The 9,362-nt window shown below is 44.9% G+C and overlaps 1 long non-coding RNA gene across 1 annotated transcript in view; it reads left to right on the forward strand.

The window, feature by feature from the left end:
* Positions 1 to 9,148, forward strand: part of LOC133624472 (uncharacterized) — a 93,030-nt gene extending 83,882 nt beyond the window's left edge. Inside the window, exon 3 of the long non-coding RNA XR_009818008.2 lies at positions 9,045 to 9,148. This is a non-coding gene — a long non-coding RNA (uncharacterized lncRNA). The remainder of the gene's footprint in view (positions 1 to 9,044) is intronic.
* The last annotated feature ends 214 nt before the right edge of the window (positions 9,149 to 9,362 follow it).

The raw sequence follows: 9,362 nt of genomic DNA on the forward strand, positions 1-9,362 counted from the left end.
ATAATGTGTCATGAGACATGCAAATATAAATCAAAATACACAGAGGACATAAGTGAAGGAAATTAAATGAGCTCAAATATACCTAAAAACGAGGCATAATGATGCAATATGTACGTACAGCTTGCCTAAGTAGCATGTTAGCATGGATTAGCTTGCAGTCTTGCACTGACCAAATGTGCCTGATTAGCACTCCAACAAGTCAATAACATCAAAAAAAGCTCACATTTGTGCATTCACGCACAGCATAAAACATTTGGTGGACAAAATGAGATAAAGAAGGAGTGGCGTAAAAAAACGTTTTTCTGTGGCAGCGTTGGAGAAAGTTATACACGTAAACAAACGACGGTGAGTTCAAGGACTCCCGTAATTAGTAGGGTGAAACGGTGCTCGCCAATTGATTGAGTTAAACAGTGGTATTTCTAATAATTAGGCAGGTTTGTGTCATATTTGTCCTCCTACAGAAACCATATTCAAGCAAAAAATATACTTTTCCCCCCACCTTTTTTCATTTTCACCTTTACCTGTTACTCCATTTAAAAAAATCCAATACAAAATTATATATATATATATATATATATATATATATATATATATATATATATATATATATATATATATATATATATATATATGTATATATATGAAGTAGCATTTCTAACTGTTACAGGTAGGACATTGCAGAGTACTGAATGCCGAATAGAAAATGCTCTAGAGCCTGCAGACTTTATTTGGGCTCTGGGAATCACTAATAAGCCGAAGTTCTTAGAACCCAGATTTCTGGCCGGGACATATGGTACAATACAATCAGCAAGATAGGGTGGAGCTAGACCGTGTAGTATTTTACACGTAAGTAGTAAAATCGTATTAACCTAATTAAGTTGTTAATACATGTAAACAATCCTTAACTAGGTCAAAACCTCCCCAAACTAGTCCCAATAGTTTGTGCTGCGTTTGTGCAGTTGAAATAGGTCAATCAAAGGTCACCTGGCCCCCCTGTTCTCCAAACTAAGCCAAAAATAGTCTCATTCGTTTGTGCTACGTTTGTGCAGAAAATAAAATACGATTGGGGTGCTCTCGTTTTCGAGATATTAACATTTCAAATATCCGAAAGTGACGTCATCGTTAACCTGACCCCCCGGGGTTCCTCAAACTAGGCCACAAATATCACTACATTTGTGCAGTTGAAATGGTCAAATGCTACAGTTTATGAATTATTAACATTTAACTATTTAGGAAGTGACGTCACAAACAAATTTGTGGTCTAAATAATAACACAAAGGTCTCATCTGTTCGTGCTACGTTTTTGCTAGTTTGTGCAATCGAAATCATCGATTGTGCTGCTATACTTTATGCATTATTAATATTAACAATTTAGGATGTGACTTCACAAGCAAACCGTAAGTCTCCGTGTTCGACCAAAATAGTTCCATTTGTTTGTGCTATGTTTTTGCTTTTTTGTGCCATTGAAACTATCGATTGTGTTGCTATAATTTATGAGTTATTATGTTTCAAATAAGCATCATGAACTACGCTTCACTGCCTCTGGGTGGCAGTAGACAGACTGGTGCACCTGTGGAATTGAAAGTTGTAACGCGGCTTTGCAAGCTTTACTTCTCCAGCTCTGTAAATACGACCCCAAAAATTAGACTTTTGGCCAATGTAAGTATGTTCAAACACTTACGTTGTATGTTTCTCGTATTTTCAAACATGACAACTTACCGATAAGGATGGATCTTTTTATTGCTCGCCATCTTTCCTTCATCAAATTAAACATTTGTTCTGCTGAAAAGAAAAGAAAAGAGAAGAGACAAAAGGATGCTTACCCCTGTGAGGCGTCTGATGCTGCCACAAACACGCGGCCAACAGAGGAAAATGCCGTGGAAAACTGGAGAGGCCCAAAAAAAGGAAGATGAGTTCTCTCTTTGTCCAGAATGGCTGCATGTAGTTCCATCTGCAGGCCGGAAAGAAGTAAAGCTGCAATTGATAAAAAATGGAAACCATCAGCAGTCTCTTAAAGAAAAATCTTGGAAAAATCAAAAGTCTGGTGGTTGGTGGCGGGGTAGGGATGGGTCAGAAAAGCAGTCGGTATCTGGGGTGACCACCATTTGCCTCACGCAGTGCAACACGTCCCCTTCGCATAGAGTTGATCACACTGTTGATTGTGGCCTGTGGAATGTTGGTCCACTCCTCTTCAATGGCTGTGCGACCTTGCTGGATGTTGGCAGGAACTGGAACATGCCGATCCACAGCATCCCAAACATGCTCAATGAGTGATATGTCCGGTGAGTATGCTGGCCATGCAAGAACTGGGATGTTTTCATCTTCCAGGTATTGTGTACAGATCCTTGCAACATTGGGCCATGCATTGTCATGCTGCAACATGAGGTGAGGGTCTGGTTGAATGGCAAACAAATGGGCCTCAAGATCTCGCCACGGTATCTATGTGCAGTCAAAATGCCATAAATAAAATGCACTTGCGTTCGTTGTCCATAACATACGCCTGCCCATACCATAACTCCACCCCCACCATGGACAACTCAATTCACAACGTTGACAACAGCAAACCGCTCTCTCACACGACACCACATACGCTCTGAGGGCCAGTTCCAACTTGTGGGGCCTAAAACGAGGCTTAGGACTCTGGGAGACAGGGCCTTCTCTGTTGTTGGCCCTAAACATTGGAATGTTCTACCCCCTCAGGTCAGAATGGGCGCAACTGTGAATGTTTTAAGTATCATCTTAAAACCTACTTTTTTTCTCTGGCTTTTAAATCGCGGCGAGTCTTGTGGCTCTCGTGTCTTTTATTGTACCAGTAAAATACCACAATTTAAAGATGGTGTTCAGCAAAGATAAGGCGTTGTCACTCCCCCCCTCATTGACAATATGATTGTGGCATGAACCTCTTATCGGCTTCCCCATTACCTTCCTCCCGTCTGTACAATGTGTCCAAGAATCAGCAGTAGGCGTTGGAGGAATATATTTCATCCTCATTAGCTGCTGGTATAATTCGCCCCTCGTCGGCACCTGGAGATCCCGGTTTTTTCTTTATTGAAAAAAAGAAATCACTACGCCCCTGCATTGACTATTGCGCCATCAAACAATTAACATTCCAAAATAAGTACCCTCTCACCCTTGTGGACTCCGCATTTACGCCACTTCACTCCGCTAAGTTCTTCATGAAACTCGACCTATGGAACGCGTATCACCTTGTCCGGATCCGCGAAGGTGATGAATGGAAGACAGGGTTTAACACTCCATTGGGACATTTCGAATATTTGGTCATGCCCTTTGTACTGACAAATGCTCCCACAGTATTTCAGAGTTTCATTCATTACATTTTTCGAGACATGTTGGATTGATTTCATTTCGTGTATCTGGATGACTTAGGTTTTTTTTCTTGCACCTGAGAGGAACATACACAGCAGGTTCGGTTGGTTCTCCAGCAACTCCTGGAAAATAAACAGTTTGTTAAAGCCGAGAAATTTTGTTCCTAGGATTCATAGTAGAAAAGAGCCAACTAAGGCCCCTTCTACACTAAGGCTATATCCCACCTAACCTTATCCTTGGCAACACACACACAATGCCACTATTTAAGACCCCCTCCCTCCTACGTCCGCCGGCGCAATCCGACCTAGTACACATGCGCGAAAAAAATGCGCGCGTCATAGTTACCTCTGACCTGGAAGTGTATCCTTACCCTGTGTTTCAATGTAGCCTATTGCCACAATTCTATTAACAGTAAACCTTGCTTGCCTCACAATCAGCAGCTGTTAGATTATTGTAGTGAATCACACCTCAGCCATCATACATAAATCATATCTTTAATGGACGTGTGAAAGTAACAACGTAATAAATAACATTTTACAACAATCAATCTAGGGATCTAGATATTTGGTCAAGATCCGCAAGTGCCTTGAAAGTCAAACAAGTAACGAAAGTTGATGATCAGTAATTTTTAGGTCTACTTTTTTTTTGAATGCCTCGCGATCGAATGGCACACCCTCAGCAATCGATCAGTAGCTCGCATTCGATCTAATGGGCACCCCTGATCTAAACAAACAGGTGTGTCACAGGCCACACAACTATCGTACGTTCCTGGACCGCCGAAATTAGTAGGACAAAACGGCGCTTGCCAAGTACTCTCATTAGTGAAGCATGAACTCAAACATATTAAACAGTGGGCTTTCTTTAGGAAAGTTTTTGTCATGTTTGTCCTACAGAAATCATATTAAAACAAAAAACATATTTTATCCTCATCTTTTTTCATTTTCATACATTTTTTAAAAAGCTCCAGCAAGCCACTAGGGTGGCACTAAAGAGGCTCGAGAGCCACGGGTTGCCGACCCTGGACTAGGCTCACATCCCCCAAGGTACCGTATGTCTGGAGTCCCCTTGCGAGTGCAACATTTTGTAGACTCAAGTCATTATTTACAACCGCACCTGTGCTGATCCACGCTAACCTGTCTCTTTAATTTTTTGTTGAGGTAAATGCCTCCGATACAGGCCATCTTCTCCCAGCGTTACGCCCTCGACCAGAGGCTGCACCCCTGTGCCTTCTTCTCTCATCGCCTGGCTGCTGCAGAACGTAATTACGACATTGGCAACAAGTAACTACTGGCTGTCGTCCTGGCCCTTCAGGAGTGGAGGCACTGGCTAGACGGGGCTGAGCTCCCGTTCATCGTTCACACGGATCACAAGACTGGCTTATTTACTAGGGGCGGTATGGCGTACTGGGTAGAGCGGCTGTGCCAGAAACCTGAGGGTTGCAGGTTCGCTCCCCGCCTCTTGACATCCAAATTGCTGCCGTTGTGCCCTTGGGCAGGACACTTCACCCTTGCCCCCGGTGCCGCTCACACTGGTGAATGAATGATGAATGAATGATAGGTGTTGGTCGAAGGGGCCGTAGGCGCAAACTGGCAGCCTCGCTTCCGTCAGTCTACCCCAGGGCAGCTGTGGCTACAAATGTAGCTTACCACCACCAGGTGTGAATGAACGATGGGTTCCCACTTCTCTGTGAGCGCTTTGAGTATTTAATAATAGAAAAGCGCGATATAAAATCTAATCCATGATTATTATTATTATTTATCTCCGCGCTGCTCAAAGACTCAACCCACGTCAAGCCAGGCATTATTCATCACACATTTCAACTTTACCATCACTTTAAACCCTCGCTCTCAGAACACTAAGCCGGATGCGCTGTCCCGCATCTTCTCCAGCCCCACTGATAAGACTCTACCGGAGTCAATCATACCCCAGTCCCACATCCTCGGGGGCCTGCAACGGGACATTGAAAACAGGTCATAGACGCTCTCAAGTCTGCTGCGCCCCCAGAAGGGTGTCCATCCAGACGCCTGTTTGTCATCCCCATGCTGCGTTCCGGCGTATTATGTTAGTTCAAAGGTCAGTCGCACAACATTCCTTCTGGCTCAGTGATTTTGGTGGCCTACGCTACGAGCAGATATTAGAAGATTTGTGACTGCTTGTCAAGTCAGTCCCGAAACAAAGTGTCCCATCAAGTTCCATCTGGACTTCTCCTTCCTCTACCCATTCCGGCTCGACCCTGGTTGCACATCGTCTTGGACTTTGTTACTGGACTCCCTTTCCCCAATGGTAACACCACTATCCTCACCATGGTCGACCGGTTCTTTAAGGAGCCTCATTTTGTTGCACTCCCCAAGTTACCATAGGCTTTGGAGACAGCCCAGCTGCTGGTGGAGCAGTTGTTCCGGCTTCATGGCATTCCCACAGAAGAGGTCTCCGATAGAGGCCCTCAGTTTTCTTATTTAGTCTGGGGGGAATTCTGCAGGTTCTTGGGTGCATCATCATGTCTGTCCTCCATCTACCACCCCAAGAGTAACGGGGAGATGGAATGCATCAACCAGGACTTTGAGGCAGCCATTCGATTCATCTGCCATCAGCAGTCCACAACTTGGTCAGCCGACCTTCCCTGGATTAAGTACACCCACAATTTTCCTCATTAGCTCAGCCACAGGATTGTCGCCTTTTCATGCAGCTTATGGATACCAGCCACCCACATTCCTTTCCCTCTAGTTAGAGGTTGTGGTCCCGTCTGTGTCGGCTCACCTGCGCCGAGCACGCCTGGCATGGTGCAACAAGAGCTGCACTGACCTCAGAAATTAACCAACGTCAGGCTAACTGTCATTGCATGCCTGCACCATGTTACCAGGTTGGTCAAAAAGTATGGCTCTCTTCTCGTGACCTGCCTCCTGCTAAAGATTCCAAGAAGCTGACCCCCAGACACATCGGCCAATACCTCATCATTCAGGATAATTGACCGCGCCACAGGCAATTTTTTCCTCCCGGACTTCCTCAAGTGAAACCCGGTCTTTCATGTCTCTCATATCAAGGCAGTAGCCTCGAGTCTCCTCAGCCCTCCAGAGGTGCCGCCCCCTCCTCCTAGGCTTATCGACAACCCCCCTGCATTCACAGTCAAGGCCACCTTGGATGTGAAATGGAGGGGCAAGAGATTCCAGTTCCTGGTCGACTGAGGAGCGCTCGTTGGTCGCTTGGCCCCTTATCCTCGACCAATGTCTCTTCTCTGAGTTTTATCCCCGTTTTCTAGAAAAGCCAGGTAAGCCGCCAGAAGGCTTCTGTTAGGGGGAGAGGGGTACTGTGATGACTCCTGTATGGTTGGCCCAGCTGTGTCCTGGTGTGACCACCAGTTAAGTTGTTTTGCTGTTTTTCCATGGTGTGCTTCCTCCCTAGCCACCATTGCTTCCTGGATTAAAGACTGTAAATTGCACGTTGGCCTCCTTTTCTACATCTTGGGTTCTGCACCATACAGGATCATAACAGGGCTGCTTTTTGGCGAGAGTTTGTTTGGCGTTGCGGTCTTGTTCGCCTCCTAAAGTAGTTGCATTTCCTGCACTCGGCTGGAGGCTCTGGTTTCAGATGCAGGAATAAGTTTGTTGTGCTGCTGCCTTTTTTAAACAGCACAAGCAGTCATTTGTTCCACGCCTGTTGCCGCAAAACCAAAGTACTGACTACACTTTTCTTTTCTTTGGAACAAACATCTCGCTCTAATTAGCATTAGCATTAGTCATGTTTTGCTAGGTGTGCAGCTAAAGAAGTAAAGGGGATGGCGCAAGCTACGGAAGCTCCTGGGGCAAGAAGCATGCCGGAGCAAGAGGAGAAAAAAAAAAGATTTTTCAATATTTTCAACAAAAAACTTGAATATATCGATAAAATGGATATCATCCAGGCCTTTGATCAATACAAAGTCAATAGTACACACTAATTTCAAATGTTGTGTCTTGGCATAGTTTGCGGTAGTTGTGATACCAAGAAGCAGGCGGCAACAGGCGAATGAAGATAGACGGTTTCTTTTATTAGGTTTCCAGGCAGAAAAACACAAATAGGTGTACCCCCCCACCCAAAGGCAGATTCCAGGCTGCTAGAGGAAGCTTTAAACTGACGGTGTCAGTAGCAGCTGCCTGAGCAAAACAAGGGATGGGCACAGGGAGGCTTGGAGGAGGGTGTTGCTCCAACCTGTGAAGTTACTATAAAACGGAACAGGTGACGTGAAGCCTTGAGATGACAAAGGCATGGGCACGGGGGGGGGGGAGGAGCAAGGATGCCGGTATTGGTGGAAGCCGGGCTGCGGGAAGCCAGAGAGGTAGTACCGAGGCTCGAGTGAGCGTGTGCATGCTTCAGAGAAGCTGGCTGGCTGCCTTAGCTAGAGTGAGAGAGTCCATGCAGCCAGCGTCGCCAGCCGACACACATTTCCGCTGCTGGTGTGTTTACGCCCGTGAATTTGAATGCGCTTGTGGGCCGGCGATGCTGTGTCAGCAGGCTAGCAGCTAGCAGCGAAGGCCATGAAGTTTAGCAAAGTGTGCAATTAGATTACCATACTTGTCTTCCAGAGGAGTGGAAGGTGGCTGCACATACACCAAGCAGCATGTGAGTGTCCCAATTACCATCCGTACAGTGACAAGGCAGGGATAAGTGCACAAGAAGTGGAGAAACTGCGAGGAAGGAGCACTGATACTAACTAAACATGTACGCAGGAAAACTAAATTGAAAAGTACTATTGCTCATTTAAGTCCCTTTTTTTTTGCCCTCAAAGTCCTCCTGTGTCTAGGGATTTAATCTCTGAATTTGTAAACATAAATAAAAACAACGAAAAAAAATATACTGAGAAAATAAAATATCGTTTAGCTCACTCTAGTATCGCTCATTTACTGATATCACTCTTAATATCGACACCGCCAATTTATGGATCCATCCGCCCTCCCCTTACGTGTCGTGTACTTCTGGCTGTGACGATGCCGACACGCTAATGGGCGCTGCTCTATTAACCTCTCTCTAGACTCTTTTTACTTTGTTAATTTCCTCTTTATAACTGCTTACCTTTTGCTTATCAGCCTAATGTACACCCAAAACTAAAGAGGAGACATTTTACCAAGGTGTGCCTATAGGCTACTGTTTCAAATGTTTCAGATTGCCATGTAACTTGGTACATGTAATCCACAATATGCAAACACGAATGAGGAATTATTTCATGATGTTATTTGGCTGTCTTCATACGTTACGCATTAGCCGTATTCGCACATGCTGGTTCTCGGGACGCAGTTCTAAGAACTACCACACGCGAGTTTAGTTATAGGAACTACCCTTCCCCATAGGGACTTATCCTTTTCACATTCGCACATGACTGGGTATGCTGGGGACCTTATAAGGAAAGATATGTGATGCATATCTGCCTGCGACCCGTGACCTATTACTTTAGCGCCTCACCCACCACTGCAAAACAACCCGCCCGCGAAAAGTGAACAAGGAAACAACACAAGTAAGAATGGAGACCTGGGAGGCTGCTGTGTTCATGATCGTCTGCTTGCAAGGAATAATAACAATGGGTGCTAAAATTCGGCATCTAATAACGATAATGGAAGAGCACACCGAGGGAGTATCCTATGAGTAAACATTCCAGGCGGTATTTGACAGTTAGTATTGAGCAGATTACAATGTGTGGATATTTTAGACGTTATGCATTGTGTGACACACGTATTCTCGTTGTATTTCAGATGTTGCAGCAACTCAGAAGACTGGTGGAGAAGGGTTGTCCCCAGTTTTACCGATGAGCAGTGGATTGAAAATTGTATTAATAAATTATCCATTTATCACTGGCTGTGTCCATTTTTCCTGTTGCGATCTCATAAACATCTATGTCTGTGTTGTGGCTAAGAGAAGTGAATATCCGGCAAGGGACGTAGTTTGGCAGTTCAACCAATCACCAAACACCTATGTATCTTAGTTCCTATGGGACTCAGTTTAGACCCTGCCTCAGAGTAGGAGCTAAAATTGTTCTAGGATCTGACGACCGTAGTGCCGAGTTCCCGTAT

This window comes from Nerophis lumbriciformis, linkage group LG27 (assembly GCF_033978685.3).
Source record: "Nerophis lumbriciformis linkage group LG27, RoL_Nlum_v2.1, whole genome shotgun sequence".
NCBI classification, from domain to species: Eukaryota; Metazoa; Chordata; class Actinopteri; order Syngnathiformes; family Syngnathidae; genus Nerophis; species Nerophis lumbriciformis.